Source organism: Marmota monax, unplaced genomic scaffold (genome assembly GCF_021218885.2).
Source record: "Marmota monax isolate L192 unplaced genomic scaffold, Marmota_monax_Labrador192_F-V1.1 WCK01_AAM20220418_F8-fsc00043, whole genome shotgun sequence".
NCBI lineage: Eukaryota > Metazoa > Chordata > Mammalia > Rodentia > Sciuridae > Marmota > Marmota monax.
In genome coordinates this window covers 15,025,985-15,044,000 of record NW_026691982.1, presented here as the reverse complement: position 1 = coordinate 15,044,000, position 18,016 = coordinate 15,025,985, and the positions used below count along the sequence as shown (strand labels likewise).

The 18,016-nt window shown below is 36.4% G+C and overlaps 1 protein-coding gene across 5 annotated transcripts in view; it reads right to left on the bottom strand.

Moving 5' to 3' along the window:
• Wasf3 (WASP family member 3) overlaps nt 1–18,016 on the bottom strand; it is a 172,002-nt gene that overhangs the window by 121,668 nt on the left and 32,318 nt on the right. For 4 of the 5 annotated variants that reach the window (XM_046448164.2, XM_046448163.2, XM_046448180.2 and 1 more), the window contains exon 2: nt 3,432–3,525. The gene's annotated coding sequence lies outside the window, so the exon portion shown is untranslated. The remainder of the gene's footprint in view (nt 1–3,431; nt 3,526–18,016) is intronic. The other variant, XM_046448174.2, reaches the window with a different exon arrangement.

The following is an 18,016-nucleotide window of genomic DNA, read 5'->3' as shown; positions in this document are numbered from 1 at the left end:
TGCACCTAATGTTAGGTGAAAGCATTAGTCTTTTACCAATAATTACAATATTAGCTACAGTTTTACATAGATATATTGATATATCAAGTTGAGAAAGCTCCTATTTCTAATTTTTTGAATTGGAAATATTCAAAATAGGAATATTCTATTCCTATCTTTCTAAGCTTTATCATGAATGGATAATGAGTATTGTTATATGCCTTTTCCCTTGCACATATGAAGATGACCATACGGTTTTTTAAAATTCTGTTGTTCATTCTGTTAATATTTTGAACTACAATTTTCAAATACTGAACCAATCTTTCACTTATAAAATAAATGGCACTTACCCAGAATGGATTATCCTTTTCATATTAATGAAATTGAGCATTCAGGATGTTTCATTCATTACCAGAAGTTTGTAGTACATAACTAATGAGACCAAACATTAAGGATGTTTTCTTTCATTATTGGGAATTTGGCAATGAACAAGATGGCCTTTAGGAAACTACCCAGCCTCTAGCTTATACAATGTGTAACACATAAATAATTGGTGACAGAATTAGCCTGAGGAAAAAATGATCTCTGTTTTTGAGATCTGAAGAACTTAAAAACATTTCATGACTAGGCAAGAAGGATCAGATAGCAAGTATCTGGCCCACCCTCTATGGGAAGATACCTATAAACCACCTGCAAAAAGCACCCTAAATCAGCTTCTATACAGATGGGCTTTGTGACAAGAGTCTTCTATCTTCTCCTTTAGCTGACTTTCAAAATAAATTCACTTTCCTTGCGTTAACACTTTGTCTCTTGACTTAACTACCCTGCTGTTAGGTGAGCAGCTAGACTTAGTTTAGTAACATTAACTGTATTCAATTTACTAATATTTTATTAAATAACATCTTTTTTTGTATCAGGGTAATACTGGTCTTCTAAAATAACATCATGTTCTCTCCCTTCCATTTTTTTGAAGAGTTTGTGCTTAACTAGTATCAAAGGTGGGCAGAATTCACCAGTTAAGCCATGTAAGCTTACAGCTTTCTTTGTAGGAGAGTTTTAAAGTACAAGTTCAACTTCCTTAATAGAAATTTATCCATGTTTTCTTAACAGCAATTTGGAAGTTTGTGTCTTTTTTTTTCTCCCAATAATTTTTTATTTATTTATATGTGGTGCTGAGAATCAAACTCAGTGCCTCACACATGCTAGGCAAGAGCTCTACCACTGAGGCACCACCCCAGTCCCGGAAGTTTGTGTCTTTGATGGAATCTGCCCATTTATCTAAGTTATCAAATGCATTACAAGATAATATCCCTTCATTGTCCTTTTAATATCTATAGAATCTGTAGTGATGTGTCACTTTCTTTTCTGGTAATAGGAATTTCTGTTTTCTGTTTCTTTGTTCCTTATTAGTCTGATTAGAGGCTTATCAATTTTACTCTGTATTAAATAACCAGTTTGGTTTCACTACCTTTTTTAAAAAACTCCTTTTTTAAATATAATTTTTTAGTTATAGATGAACACAATACCTTTATTTTATTTATTTTTATGTGGTGCTGAGGATCAAACCCAGCGTCTCGCGTGTGCTAGGTGAGCACTTTACCACTGAGCCACAACCCCAGCCCCAAATTTGTTTTTATGTGGTGCTGAGGATCAAACGCAAGGCCTTGCATGTTCTAGGTGAGCGCTGTACCACTAAGCGACAATCCTAGCCCCTTATTTATTTATTTTCATGTGGTACTGAGGATCGAACCCAGTACCTCACTCGTGCTAGGAAAGTGCTCTACCACTGAGTTATAACCCCAGCCTCTCACTGAATTTTTTTAAATCCACATTTTTTGTTGTTGTTTTCCATATCATTGACTTTACTCTCTGCCAGTTCCTTCCTCTTCTTTTTCTGGGTCTAATTTGTTCTTTAGTTTCTAGTTTCTTAAGGTAAAAGCTTAGATGACTGCTTCAAACCTTTTGTTTTCTAATATGAGCATTTAACACTATAAATTTCACCTAAGAGTAGTCCTTTAGGTGTGTCTCTCAGATTTTGATATGCTGTGTTTTCATTTTCATTTTTTTTATTCCCTTATGACTTATTCTTTGGCCTATGAGTTTTCAGAATATGATGATTATTTTGAAATACCTGGGGATTTCCCAATTATCTGAATCTGATTTCTAGCTTAATTCTACTGTAGTAGAGAACATAGATATATTCCTTAAAAAAAAAATTACCTCTAAAGAGAAAGAAGAGAAATCAAACTCAATTTTCCTATGTTAAATAACTATAATGACATGCCCAAATTAGAGTCATTCAGCTTCTTGTATGGCATCCTTTCTATTAACATGTTTTTTCTCAATACTGTCTCAAAACAAAAGACTTGTTATTCGTTCCCTTCACTTTAAAAAGAAAAAAAAATAAAAGTATTCCACATGTAGCATCTCATTTGATTACTACAACTCTATATGTAGGCAAGACAAATGATATTATTTTGCACATGGAGAAGTTGGAGCTGAAGGGAATGACTTGCCCTACTATTCTCAAATGTCTCATTACTCCTCAATTATCTCTCAAAGATATTGCTCTCAAAGATGGAGCAATATAGCTGGGTGTGGATGTGCACACCTGTAATCAGTGACTTGGGAGGTAAGGGTGAAGAATCCCAAGTCCAAAGCCAGCGTCAGCAATTTATCAAGGCCCTAATCAACCTGGTGAGACCTCATCTCAAAATAAAAAATAAGAAAAGGCTTGGGATGTGGCTCAGTGGTTAAGCGCCCCTGGTTCAATTACTGGTACAATCAATAAATAAAATAAATTAATACAGCAATATAGATCAATGAAATCCACAAATAATTTTTAAAAAATCTCATTTTAGCTATAGTTGGAATTACCACAACCTCAGTTCAGAGTGAATTATAGTAAAATTGACTAGTTTGTTTTTAAATCTTGACTTCTTTTTTTTTTGAGAGAGAGAGAGAAAAAGAGAGAATTTTTTGATATTTATTTTTTAGTTTTCGGCGGACAAAACATCTTTGTTTGTATGTGGTGCTGAGGATCGAACCCGGGCCGCACGCATGCCACTTGAGCCATATCCCCAGCCCAAATCTTGACTTCTAAAACAGATTCATTATTAGCAAGATTCAGACAACAAAGAATTGGCTAAACTGCAGAAAAGAAAAAGCAAACTAGCAAAGAACATAGGAAAGTAAATGAGATCTCAGTTTACTAGGCCATAAAAAATTAACATGAAACAAATATATCAAGTAATATATTTTCTCTTTTAATGTCCTAATTATCGATTAGGATAAAAAGCTCTAAAATATTATGTTATTATATTAAAATATGTTAAAATTGAATAGTAAATATTCAAAAACATTATTTTATGCCATCCTATTTCCAACAAAATTTCTAAACTATAATGTTATAGAAATGAAATGGCTTTAAAGGTAAAGACACGCATTCTTACCATGTAATTGTTGACTTACAGGTTGCAGAGATTCCCTCAGTTAGCAGCACCACTTTGGCTCAGATATCAGTAGTAACAGCAACCAAAATTAAAACTAAAGGAAAAAAATAAAAACAAAATTAAATGCCAATAGGCAAAAGCTTTCAAGTCTTCAAAAAAGCCTTAAATTAAAATTTTATATTTCAGTAATTTTAACAAGAGTCTTAATCCCAGAACCAGTTCTTTTCTAATTGGTTTAAGCAAGAAGCTGATATGGTATATGAATTCCCATATAATTTCAACTCCCTATCCTGGAATAAACTCTGAAATTAACTTCAGGCACTCATAGTTAATAAGAGCTAAAGGTATATATATTATAGGTACATTCAACTGAACCAATCAATTCGTTTATTCAACCACAACATGCATTTTAGGGTTTGTTACTGCCTACAGAATCAATCAAATATTGATCACTGATGGAAGACCTGTACCTGATGAGAGCCTTTGTAGTAATTTTTCCCACAATAAGATTTAAACTTAATAAACACCTTGGGGATCATATCATAAATATTTAATAGTACACCTAAGGATAAAGTAGTAAAGATTTTATAACTGCTGAATGAACCCAAAAAAATATTTCCAGGATACTGGATATTAGCAACCAGGTTATGCAGCAATCTGGCAAACAGTGTTTAACTATGTGCTATAGTATTAGGTAATGAACAGTAAAGTGCGGTTTTCTACTCAGAGTTATAGTTTACTTGGAATGAATACAAATAAGAAAAATTTAGTGAATAGGCATTAATTCATTCAGCAAAACTTTAATCAAGCATCTTGTATAAGTCAGCCCCTTTAAACAAAATTGAGTAAGAAAATAACCGACAGGCGACTGGGGTTGTGGCTCAGCGGTAGAGTGCTTGCCTAGCATGTGCAAGGCACTGGCTTCAATCCTCAGCACCACATAAAAATAAATAAATAAATAAATAAAAGATATTTTTTAAAAAAGAAAAACTGACAGATACATGCAAGCAATTTTAATGTTATAAGGTAGATGCAAAAGAGTGATAACATGACAGCCTAATAATAATGTATGGGAATATGTCAAACAGCTTCAGGGAATCTAAGGATAGGGAGGATTGAGGTTTGGGAAAGGCAGGCCAGGCAAGAAAAAGTAGTAACTGCCATTTCCATAGGGAGAAAAAAAAAAGAGCCTAATACACTCCTGAGTCTACTAGAAATAATTATAAGAACATGTATGAATTATTTATAGTTCAATAGATTTTGAGAACATAGTTCAGACTGCCACTATCCTTTCAAAAGTATCTTGATGATTCAGAATGACCATTTGTTCAATTCTACTCTGTTTTACACGTATCCTATTTTGCTTATTTAAAATCAAAAGGCATCACACATCTTTCTTTCTCATACTTAGGAGCAGCTGTACAGCATGCTCTTGATTACACAGAGTAAAAGAAAAAAGTGACCTCTTCCCTAGGTAATCTGCATTAAATCATCACCTTATTTATAAATACAGAATAATACTCGGTCTTAGATTACTCAGGCCTCATTTGTCTTCCATCAATCAGATGATCTGATGATTCTGAAAGTAACCAGCACTATAAGCCCTATTAAAACCTATTTTAGAGATGGTTTTATCTAGCTAATGTGGCTACAACTAGCTAACAGTGCCTAAGAGTGAGGAAAGTGTTCAACACCGGCTATGTTTTCTGGATGTTTAGGAATTCTTCCATTATTACTTTTGTTGTTGTTATTATTATTAGATTATTATAATATTATAATATAATAATAAATACATAATATTATTAGATTATTATTATTGTTATTGGATTGTTATTATTATTAGAATTATTACTTTTGTTATTAGCTATTATTTGGTAAATGCTGTAGTCAGGATCAATCATAATACTAATATTTCACATACATTTAACTTAAGTCTTGAGAGGCAAGTTCTTCCATTAAAAATGAAGAACTTGGGGACCAGAAGGTGATTTGCCCAGGATCACACAGCCAGGGGGATAAATAAGTGTCAGGGCAAGTTTGTCCAACTAGAGTCACTGGTTTTAACTATACTGGGCTGTCTCCTTTTGGATAAATAAAGATGCTCCCCTCCCCTTTCTTATCAAGCTGCTAACATACCTAAGTCGGGCACCACAAAGGTCTTGAAGAATTTAACTTCCCTTTTTAAGTGTGTAGCCTCATTGCCAAGTGACAAGCATCAGTCCTTTGAAGTTACAGGTCAAGGCTATAAAGTATTAAACACAACATCTCTATTAAGAGGTGCAATACTGCCAGCTCAGAGGTGCACATTTCGATGAAACACCATCATTCCAATTCTATTCACATCTGTGGTTTAATCTCTATATTTTGCTGGCAGTGCCCCCCTATGGAGCAAGAAGACACCTGCCCTGTAATTTCCAAATTGGTCTTGTGTTTATGATGCTCTATCAGACAGGAATGCCCACCTCCCTTCTAGCTATTTGTTGATTAGAAGAATGAACGAAGGAACAAACTTATCTTTAAGGAAACCCTCCCTCAAAAATCCCACCAAAGATGTACTTATATTTTTTGCACAATGCTATCAACTAACCCTAACCTTAAATCATAATTTAGGGAACAACCATAGACCAAAGTCAAGCCAGGATAATACCACCTGATTAAAAAAAAAAATTTTTCTAAAAATAAGGTGGAAGGAGGACCAGACAGTTTGTAATAATAACATGAGTTCAGGAAATTTCAATTACATTACAGACTATTCGCCTCCAAAGCATACAAATTACTTTCTGGTTATGTTTCTCTGCACAGTGACACAAAAGACAACTGAATTTTTCTCATAAAATATTTAATTTTGTTCTAGAAGGCATTTTACAAGGTCAATGATATTAAGGTTTTCCCTAGTAATAAGCCCATAGTCTTACTTATCCACTACATTTAGAGTCAATATGAAATAAAGAATCTTGTGATGTGAAAACGTTTAACCTGAGAATAGGTTGTGTCAAAAGGACTGTTAATCTGCCGATATTCTCCTAATCTGATTGTATTTGGATTTGTTTACTATTTTGGTCCTTGCCATCTCTCTTAAGCCTCTGAATTTTCCAGAAATCAGAAGCTAGCACATACAGAGTTTACACAGGCTCTCTATAGAAAGACTGTTCCGTACTTCATTCCCTAGCACCACCTCTTTAACCAGGCTCAAATTCTACATTCTCTTCAAACCCTAACTATTCACACATTAAGTTCTATTTACTTACAAGACTCTCAAACTGTATAGAACATGTAGCCACTATGAGCTTCAGAGAAACATATCTCATTAAAATGTTAAATACAAAATTTTGGAATAAAGCATATGAGTAGCACAAATAACAGCAATTCCCCCACCCCACCCCTCTTTGATTATCTTAGCTTCAACTTCCCATTCCAAGAACAGTCCTGCATCTTTACAGCAGAGCCACATGAAGACATGTAACAGACCCCACCACCCTAATCAACACATACATAAACTTTTAAGAGAAAGTGAGTCAAAAACAATCCTAAGTAATAAGTCAAGGTCCTTGCCCTTAGAACCCTTTATTTAATTAGTGGCAAACAAACACAAATACAAATAAAATAAGTAACAGAAGGAACACCACTATCAATTAAAATTAAAATGTTAGCTGACATTTACTAAACCACTATGTGCACTTTTATTTTATTAATAAAACCACATAATTCTCCCAGTTTTGAGTATTTTATGCATTTAAAACTTGCCTATCACAGACCTAAATACAAGGGTCAACAACATTTTCTTCCTCTTTCATTTAAAGAACAATAAATGCCTAGGAAAGATGTGAAGAAAGGGCAATCAATTCCTGATGTAATATAACTCTGCAAAGATGTATTACGACTGCCTCATATCTTTGGGTTAACAGTTCCTGGACAGATAATCTAATAGCCCAGATAAAGTTCTGGGCACTGATTCGTTCAAATGTTTAGTAGTCTTAAACAAAATTTATGGGAGATCATTATTTTGAACTGAGCTCCTACAGTAGGCTCCAGCTTATCAAACCAAATGAGAATCTGAGAACTGAGTCACTCATGCTAGGTGCCATGTGATCAAACTGAACTCTGAAATGTTCCAGTTTTCTAAATACAGATTCACAGAAACCAATCAAAAAAGGCCCAGTTTACTTGGGCTGGCACGATAAAATAAAGTTCCATCTGTTTTAACTCTACAAGGAAAGTAACTGAAGCAATCAACCCATTCTTCCGTTCTTATTTCTATAGTCTTCAACCCACTTTTGTCCATAAGACTGCCTCCTCTGCAATGAAATGTTGCCTGATTCTAGAATCACAAATAAAATCCAGTACAAATAAAATCCTATACAATGAAATGTTGCCTGATTCTAGAATCACAAATAAAATCCAGTAAGATCTTTAAATTTGTTATAATTCTGCTCTTTGACACCAGCCTCCTACTATGCTGCAGAATGTAGCCATGACTCTCACAAAGATGAAGCTATGTACAGGAAGATACCACACAGACCTGAGTGTGTGAAGTGCGAGGTCAGGGACAGGCATGCAGAGACTGATTCCATCTGCAATAAACAGTGACACCAAGAGACTGATTTCTGTCCTTTCAGATGCACAGATTATGCAAAGTTAATGTAAAGATAAATGCTCATCACCATGTAAATACAGTGCTATCAAGTGACAGATGCAGAGCTTGCTCTTAAAATAGTGCTTGTATTGTCCATCCATCCCCAAGGAAATGCACAGGCCCATATATTTGACTGAAGCAATGTCATGTAGTGAAAGAGACTGAGAACCATACACCCCATGTAGTGAGGGCTCCCCTCCATAACAGCCCACCTAGTTCTGCTTGAACACTGTGGAGGCAGAGGAAGTTCATGATCTGTAGCCACAGTCATTAAACGTCACTATCTGAAATAAGGCTTCCTTTGTACTCAGTGAAAGCCTACATCCTTATAACTTCAAACCAGCACTTCCTGATCTCCAAGAGTCTGTGGAGCCCTACAACTTTACCAGTTTCCTGGGATCTGAGGCAGGGCTGAAGGTGCCCAGTGCTCTCCAGCTGGTCCCATAAGATGCTGCTCAGAGCCACACTTACCACACAGGCCTGCAGGAAAAGCCCTCACCCTTCTCAGTCTCTCTCTGCCCTGACCCATCTCTCCCTCAGTGAATGTCTGACTAATTTTATTTTCATCTCTTCACACTGCCACCACATGTGACACACCCTGTCCTGTAGCACTATGGGGCAACAATACGCAATTCCTGGGAACAAGACATAGGGGCATTACTTCCACTTGCCAGTTACCTTTCTAAGATAGTTTCCCCCTACTTTTCATCAGAACACCCTACCCTCAGCCTGCCCAATGCTGGCATTTTCTGTATCCACTGCTAGGCCTTAGCCCCTTTCTAACTAGTGAAACTCAATGGTAATTTCTGCTGCAAGATACTGCTCAAGCTACCCTGGTAGCTACCACTTTTCCCCTTCTCTGTGCCCACCACAGAATGCTACAGACTCTTGAGCCAGACTCCAAGTCATGCTGGCTTCTCTGCTTACACAGTAGGAGACTTAAGGCAGTTGATTTAAACCCAAGTTTCCCTAACTACAAAGATGAGACTGGGAGAAGTATTATTATGAGCTAATAATGTACTGGAAGAGTTGATCTTGGCAATATGATGACACTACCCCACCTGCCCCTGGGGCTTAGCCCACCAGATCATGCGATATGCCAGAGTAGGAAACTACCATGTCATCCCAGGCCTTTACACAGACAGGAGTTTACAGTAATTTCCTGATCAGTGTGGCCCAGAACCAAACAAATAAGCACAGGAAAAACGTAGAACCAAGATGATTTCACAAGTTCAGGTTTTGTTCTAGTCTTAAATTTGCTCATTTATTGATTACCACAACAAAAAGAACGAAATTGCTGAAAATCCAACTTTTCACTATAACAATTCTCTCTTATTACTTTCTCTTATTCTCCTTCTTTCTTGGTACATAGATAATATTAAAGGAAAAAAAAACTTTTATCAAATAAATGAATTTCCCCAATGCCTAGGTAATAAAATAAATCATGACGTGTGTTCCTCACCTACTTCAACCAGAGAAAGCTAGACATGCCTTGTACACAATGATTTCATGCTTGCTCTGTGACCACCACTTTTAAATGCTGCACAGGCAATATGCATAATATGCATGAGAATTTAAGTCAACAGAACAGTTGTTTCCTTTCAACCATACAGTTAATGAGCTTCTTTGCAATGGGTATAGAAAGATAAAATAATAGCAACTTGTTTATGGTAAAATAAGGCTTTCAGCTTGAGGAAAGACTGCTGTCTAGAATCAAGTAAAAAAAAAAAAACAAAAAAAAAACTTTTAAGCAACATTCCGGAACAATCCACAATCATTAAATACAAATGTGGACTAGCACCACTTGGCATCAATAAGCCATTTTCTTTGGAATACTCAGAGGCAGCCTGAACACTGCAGAAAAGAAAGGGGCAGGCAGGGTAGTAGGAGCAGACAGAGAACTGGACATTTTACAAGGTGGACAGAAAGTGATGAACAGGGCTCATGAACAGGAAAAGCAAGGTGAGGCTAGAGGGTCCTTGATCCTCTGTCCAGAATTGTGTAGAAAACATATACAACAAGTTTACCAGCTAGAAGATTCCAAAATTTCAAATTTTTTTAAAACTCCCCATTTTTAAAAGTGGGACACACTGTCCTTGGCTGATCTTCTGTTACTCTTGACCCCAAAAAGACTACAAACCAATGTCTATCAGGGACGCCCTTAAAGGTAACAGATTAAATCTTGAAACAGATCCAACCCAAGTGAAAAGATTTCCTTGCCTAATCTATTTTTCTCTGCTTTAATTACTGAATCCTATAACTGGAATTCATCCCTGATTCAAAGAGATGCTAAAAATAGTGTGTTTTAGAATATAGAATGAGACACATCATGTAATTTTGTTACTAAGTGGTCTCTTAGTGTTTCACTGCTCAGTAACATACTCTTCAAATACATTTCCTCTATTTTATTAATCAAAAACTGTAAAACACTTCAGAGACACATTAAACATTAATTATCAATACTAATTATATTTATTAGTTTATTTATAAGTGAAATTTCAGGCATATACTAACCTGACTTAAAAGAGTCTCCTGACTTGTTCCCTCTATTTCTAATCATGACCTTCATTAAACACCTTTGATTGCAAGAGTATCACCTCATTTGCATATGATGAATGAATTACAGCTGTTATACAACAGGTTCTTCATTGCAAATGACAAATTATTAATAACAACTTGCATTTGAATCCACAGTGCCATTTACAAAAAGCCTTCACATAAATCATCTCATTTAATCCACAACAACCCTGACTCCAACAAGACAGAAATCACTTTAACCACCTAAAAATTTAGGAAACAGGCTCATAGAAAGAAAAGACTCGTTCAAAAAAATCATATAGCCAAGTAAAGGTGGGAGACATTCACCTATCAAAAGTCAACTCCATCTTTGACTCCCAATTATGGTTTGGATGTAAGGTGTCCGCCAAAAGGTCACATGTGAGACAATGCAAGAATGTTCAGAGAAGAAATGATTGAGTTATGGGAGCCCTAACCCAATCAGTGAATTAATCACCTGATGGGATTTAGTGATAACTGAAGGGAGTGTGGCAGGAGCAGATGGGGCATTGTGGGGAGGTGGCTTTGGAGTATATATTTGTATCTGGCAAGTGGAGCTCGAGCTCTCTCTGCTTCCTGATCATCATGTCAGCTGCATCCCTCTTCCACACTCTTCCTCACCTTGAGCCTTGAGGAACAGGGTCTGCTGTCTGGGGATTGAGACCTCTGAAACCAGGCACTCCTAAATAAACTTTTCCTTCCCTAAAATTGTTCTGGGCAGATCTTTTATTTGCAGCAACAAAAAAGTGGACCCAAACACTCCCTCTATCTTTTTTAGTTGTTGGTGGGACCATCTCCTAGCCTGGGTGAATCACCCCTCCCTACAAACTTCTATAGAAGGAATATCACCCATGTGCCAGCCAACTTATGCTGCTGTGTACTGTGGCTAACCTTTGGAGACCTATGCTTTGCCTCCTCAATTCAATCAGGATCCCTGAGAGGACAGGAATTGTGTTTGTGTAATGTCCAGAGCCAATTCAGTGTATGTAATAGGCACACACTAAATTTCTGTTTATGATGCTACATGTCAACGAGTAGTCCAGTAGACAAGGTCTCATTCCCTAACTTCAGAAACCAAGCCATCAGCTGGGCATGGTGGTACATGCCTGCAATCCCAGTGCCTTAGGAGTCTGAGGAAGGAGGATCTTGAATTCAGTGTCAGTCTCAGCAACTTAGTGAGGCCCTAAGCAACTCAGTGAGAGAGACCTTGTCTCTAAATAAAATACAAAAAGGGCTGGGGATGTGGCTCAGTGGTTAAGCATCCCTGGGTGCAATCCTCAATAAAAAGAAAATGAAGAACCCAAGGCATGGCCTTCTTAGCTTTGGCTCCATCCAGAAAATCTCATTCATGTACCCTTATAAATAAGCCAAAAAGAAGATTTCTTATTCTGATTTGTTGTTGTTTTCTTTTTGCATTTTACAAAAGAGAATTTCTTAACTGGGTCAAAATTGCCTCACATCTTACTGGCTGGGTTTCTGCCCCTCTTCCACACCTACTAAATACCATCCCTGGATTCTGACTGCATGTTGCTTCAGGAGTACCTGCTCATGTTTTTATTCACTTATTTTGACTACCTTGATTCCTAAATATTCTCCTGGCTTCTATTCTGGTGCTAGAACCTTACTTTTATCTGCCAGACCAACCTTGACTCTCAAACCTGACTTTCTAACCTGTCCTCACATGTACAACAGTTCATCACCTACTCAGGGGTGCCTTCTACAACTGGTCTGAAAAGAAAGTGTGCTGTTAATTGCATGCAAAACTTCCACTGCTGTTTTAGGAGAAGAATAAATGTAACAACAGTTCCAATGATGGTTACTCTCACCTCTCTTTGACCCTTATTTTCTTCAGGCTCACACTCTGAAAAGTGACAGATGCCCTGGCCTACTACAATATCACGGCGCAGTGAGCTAACTTTTGGATACCCATGCGTTAGAGCACAACCCAATCAGGATTTTTATTTAATTTCATTAAATATGCTGACTCTGAAATTTGGACAAAAGAAAATAAAGAAAAGTACTATATAAGTTCACAAAAAAACTTAGGAAATGTGTACAATACCAGAAGGAAATAGTAAGACATAAATGCTGCATTGCAGAGGTGTTTTTTTTTCATTATTACCATAACAATTTTTACATATTCCAGAATCAATCTATATTTCACAGCAAGCTATAACACTAAACCTGACATAAAGATTTCATGTGCAATCCAACAAGTAACTTCAGGTGTTTTTTTTTTTTTTTTTCTTATTCCCTGAGGATCAAGTTTAGTAACAGCCACTATAACAAATGGGTCCATAAACTTCCACCCAGAGGGGACTCTCTTGTGTTCAAATAGACTGACAAACAGAGCAATAACATCTGACAACATGTCTACATTCAATTCTCCTGAGCCTCTAGTCAAATTCTAACTCACACTATATCTAAAGTAATGAAAGCTAAATGGCTTACCACCATGTTACAAGAATACTACAGTTCACAAAACAAGATAAAAACAAGGAAAAAAATCACCTCCTAGAAAGGAACATTAAACTTTAGTTGCCTAGAAAGTAACTCAAAAATATCGCTAGCATTAAATCTCATCTCTGATTAGCTGAGTGGCAGTAATCATTTAATTAGTGGCATCCAATATGATCTTGGAGGAAACATTTTCTGTGAACCAGAGACTAGATGGTAAAAGGGGAAAGATCAGAGGTATAGGACTTAGAGATTCTAGTTCCTTTCCTGGATCCCCCACCAAAAGCTCTGGACCTTGGGACAGTTATTACTGTCTGAGCCGCAATCTCCCCACCTATAAAAATAAAGCCAATAATATCTCCCCCAGAGTGAGAAGATGGGGAATGATGAGCTATCATGGTAAGGAACACAGCAAGGTGGCAGAGGCATTTAGTCAATATTGCTCTACTACAGATAGCAAAACATGAATCCTGTGAAGAGACAGGGAGGGAGGTCAAAAAGCACAACTACCATACCTAGCAGCATTACCAGGACCAAGTGCTCATGCCATCCCATATGTGTACAGATGGCATGCCCCTTCTCCCTCTCTGAGGTTACACAGGTAGGAATGGTCTATCTCCAAATAACAGTAATGGATGCTTAGATAAGAGATTGATGTAGTAGACATCCTAGCTCCTTTTTTATTTTTACAATAAAGATAACAATGGCCAATTTACCTACCAAAAAGGCAAAGAAAAGTGAATATTACAGATAGTAGATTTTTGATGTTTGAGGTCCTCAGGTTTATTTCTTAAAGCTTGATTTACTTTTGCAAAGTAGTCTGTAAATAGCTTGAATTCTGCATAAGATACCAGCCAAATCTGTCAACCTTGAAACACAAAGACACCAATATCCTGAATCTGTCACCCATCATCATTCCCCTTACTTAACAGCATTCTTCTTTCAAAATCTTGAGGAGCCGTCTCTCCCAAAGGAAGACCTCATCTCTGTAGAACCTTCCAGCAATGATTAAATGACTATAGCACTCCACTTATATAATGCACTGAAGAAATTACAATGGCAACTAACCTACACAGAGACAGACAACAGGCCTGAACTCAAAAAGCATCCCAGCAAGTCACATACACTATTTCATCATCTCCTTTCACAACTACTGGATGAATAAATTCCATGGAAATTTCCTAAAATAATACTGTATAATTCAGATACCAAAGATATATAATTATGTCATTGTGTATTACAGATACAGATTTCAGTACCATTTTTATTAATCTCAATGTTTAAATTTAATGACCTCAAATCTTTTTATAATATAAACGTGATTACCAATTTTAATGATACATTTGACAGCATCTGAATGAGTTACTGCACATAAAAATACAAAAACGTCATTATAGAAACCAACAAAATTGTGAGATTTCAACATATCACAGCCCTCTCTCCTGCATAACTTTTAAACTTCAGCATTCTCAACCTAAGAGAACTATATGCTGGTCATCTCTACCATGTCACAAAGAAGGCAATCCCTCCACTATACCAGCCTTCCAACAAGGAAGGGAAGGAGGAAAGAAAGAAGTAGGGAGGTGGGCAGAAGACCTGGGCAGGAGTCAACACTGATTCTCTGTGGCATTACTTCTTCCTAAAGGTAATAAGTGATGCAGAGCAGAAACTCCTGTCCCTCTTTGCTGATGACCCAGCACAAGGAGAAAACAGGAACCAAAACATCTGATCTCCAATACCTACCAACTGACAAAGGAAGAGAACCCAGCTCCTATGAGCACTGTAAGGCTTCTTATTTAAAACATCTTTTTAGCTGGGATATGTAGCATGAATTTGCTAAGCTGAAAAGCTAAGCAGGACTGTATCTGCCCCAACATAGGGCACTTGAAAGGGAACAAATGAGGAACATGGTCACTACCACTGGCTGAGCCTATGGTACTGCTCCTGGCACTCTGTTTCCATGCTCTACGTACATATGTCTCTAAATCCTCATAACAACCCTATGAGTATTCCCATTTTATAGATGAAGAAACTACGGAAGAGTTAAGAGCCTTGCCCAAGGACAAGGAAAAAATGAAGTTGACATTCAAAACAAAACAAAAATATGTTTCCAGATAATATACTTTCAACCACTAGCCAGTCCTTCTTTTATTTGAAATGAAATAATCTCACTGTAAAGACAACTCTTAAAATGTAAAGAGATTATCAGGTACCCATTCTATTACACTATTAAAAGGTAAATTTCAAAATCTCTCTACAGAAACTCTAGGCAAGCCACTAGAGCCGTGGGAAGTGTACTGTGTATTTCTGTATACATTATATCACATAATCTTCAGATCCCAAAGAGGATGGGATAGGTGGGTATTAAAACATCCAACTAACAAATGAGTATCTTCCAGAGTCAGTAAATGAATACCACCACAAAATTTCTAAGTGGCAAAGGCTCAGTTCATTCATAAATGACACGTTTGGAAATATTCTGTCCTCTTTGTCCAAATGAATCAAATTTCATGGGGTGACTATAACCTCCATTTTATATAAGATTACACAGGAATGGTTTAAGGCTCAGAACACAAAGAAACTTAAACAAAGTAAATATCAGATATCAACAATATCTTCCGAGGAAAGGAGTAATCCATAGCTGTTTCAATCCTGGCAGAGTAACAAGGAATCTGTCAATGGCAGGGATAAAAAGATACAAGCTTATCTGATAACAAACTTTTAACCTTCATATGTGAGCTAAAATGATGAATTAAAATCACCAGGAGCCCCTAACACACAGCCAAGTCTGCATCCATCTGCCAAGTCTTTCCTGGCAATACATATGGATAGTGCATAAGGATATGGGGCAGGAGAACTGAGAGATCATCTTTCTCTGGCACCGGTGAACACCCCTGGCTGAAAGTAGGAGGCTGAAATCTGGAGGAAGTCAGAAGAACTGAGAGAAATTCCTCTAAAGAACAGGACAAAAAGAGATTTCCTGAGCAGGAGAAAACCACAGACTAGAAAGTAAAGAACTCAACAGTGTCCAAAAAACTAGTAATCAAGCTATAAAACAAAGAATCTCCCACTCTTCAGAAAGATGGCAGCTAGGCTCTTAAGCATAGGAGATCACCAGTGTCCTACTGGGGCTCAGATTCAAAGCTCCATTAAAATCAAAGTCCTGATCCCAATCTTAAAGCAATAGAAAGCCAGTGGTGACCAGTATCTAATATTACTACAAAGCTCTGCCCTAGCTCAGAACTCCACATTAACAGGGTGACAAAGAAAAGACAGGCCCTTTTTGGGGAAGTAGATATTCCTCAGAGTTTATTATTCTTTTTTTTTAACATTTATTTTTTAGTTTTCAGCGGACACAACATCTTTGTTTGTATATGGTGCTGAGGATCGAACCCGGGCCACACACATGCCAGGTGAGCATGCTACCGCTTGAGCCACATCCCCAGCCCTTCATTATTCTTTAGTATACAACATCCGACACACCATAAAACATAATAAATCACAATAAAAACATGATCCATTAGAAAACAATCAACAGAGGTAGACTCATACTTGACCTTGATATTGCAATTAAAAAATAGATGAAACTATGATAAGTGTACTAAAGAATCTAGAGAAAACATGAGCAGATAAACAAGAACAAGTAAAGAATTACAAAAGAATTAAACAGGAACTAAAAATCATACAGAAAAACTATAAATGAAAAATTTTAACTTTGAAAATAAAAGAACACATTCAATTAGCTTACCAGAAACCTGGATACAAAAGTTCTATGATTAAAAAAAAAAAAATTGGGGAAAAAAATCCAGAAGCCAACAAGGAAAAGAGTGTGGCAGAAATATTACTCAAAGAAATAATGTCTATAAATTTTCCAAATGTGCTAAAAGACATTAACTCACAGATCCAAGAAAATCAGTCAACCCCTAGAAAGAAAAACACAAAGAAAACCATATCTAGGCATATCACAGTCAACCTGCTAAAAACTAAAGACAAAGAAAAATTTCAAAGCAATCTGAAGAAAAAAAAGACATACTACTTATATTATGCAAGAAGAGCAACATTAAAGAAGGCTACCTTTTGTCAAAAATAATCAAAGTCAGAATACAGTGGTCTGGTATGTTTAAATTTTGAGGGAAAAGAAAAACAACTGTTGCACAGGATTCTTTATCCAGCAAAATGTATATACAAAGAATTCCCACAACTAAGTACAAAAATGAAAACAAACAATCCAATTATGAAACATACAAAAGACAAGATACATTTCGCCAAACAAGAGAGATGAATAGTAAAATAAGCAGATAAAAAGGTAGTCAGTATCATCAGAGCCATTAGGAAAATGCAAATAAAAGCCATGATGAAATATGATTACTCTGTTAGAACAATTAAAATAAAAATTAAGACAATACCCAATTCTGGTAAGGATAAAAAGAAAATAAATCACTCCTAACACTGCTGCTTAGAAATAAAAAATGGTATGGCTACTGTGGAAAATGGCTCATCAGTTTCTTATAAAATTAAGCATACACTTGCCATTCAACCCAGTGATCATACTCACAGGTATTTATCCTAGAGAAATGGAAACATTCATCTAAAATCCTGTACACAATGTTCATAGCAGCTCTATTTATAATACCAAAATACTGGAAACAATGCAAATATTGTTTGGGTGAATAGCTGGACAAACTCTGCTATATCCACACAATGGTATACATGAGTCAGCAATAAAAAGGAAAGAACTACTGATATATACACCAACCTGGAAAGAATTCTACCAGCATTTGCTTAACATAAGTAAATCTTAAAAGGTTACATATTGTATGAAAAATGACATGACTAACAAATGGAGAACAGGGAACAGGGATAGAGAACGAGATGGAAAAGAATACAAAGAAATGGCATAAAGGAGATCTTACGTGGTAATGAAACAGCACTTGTGGCA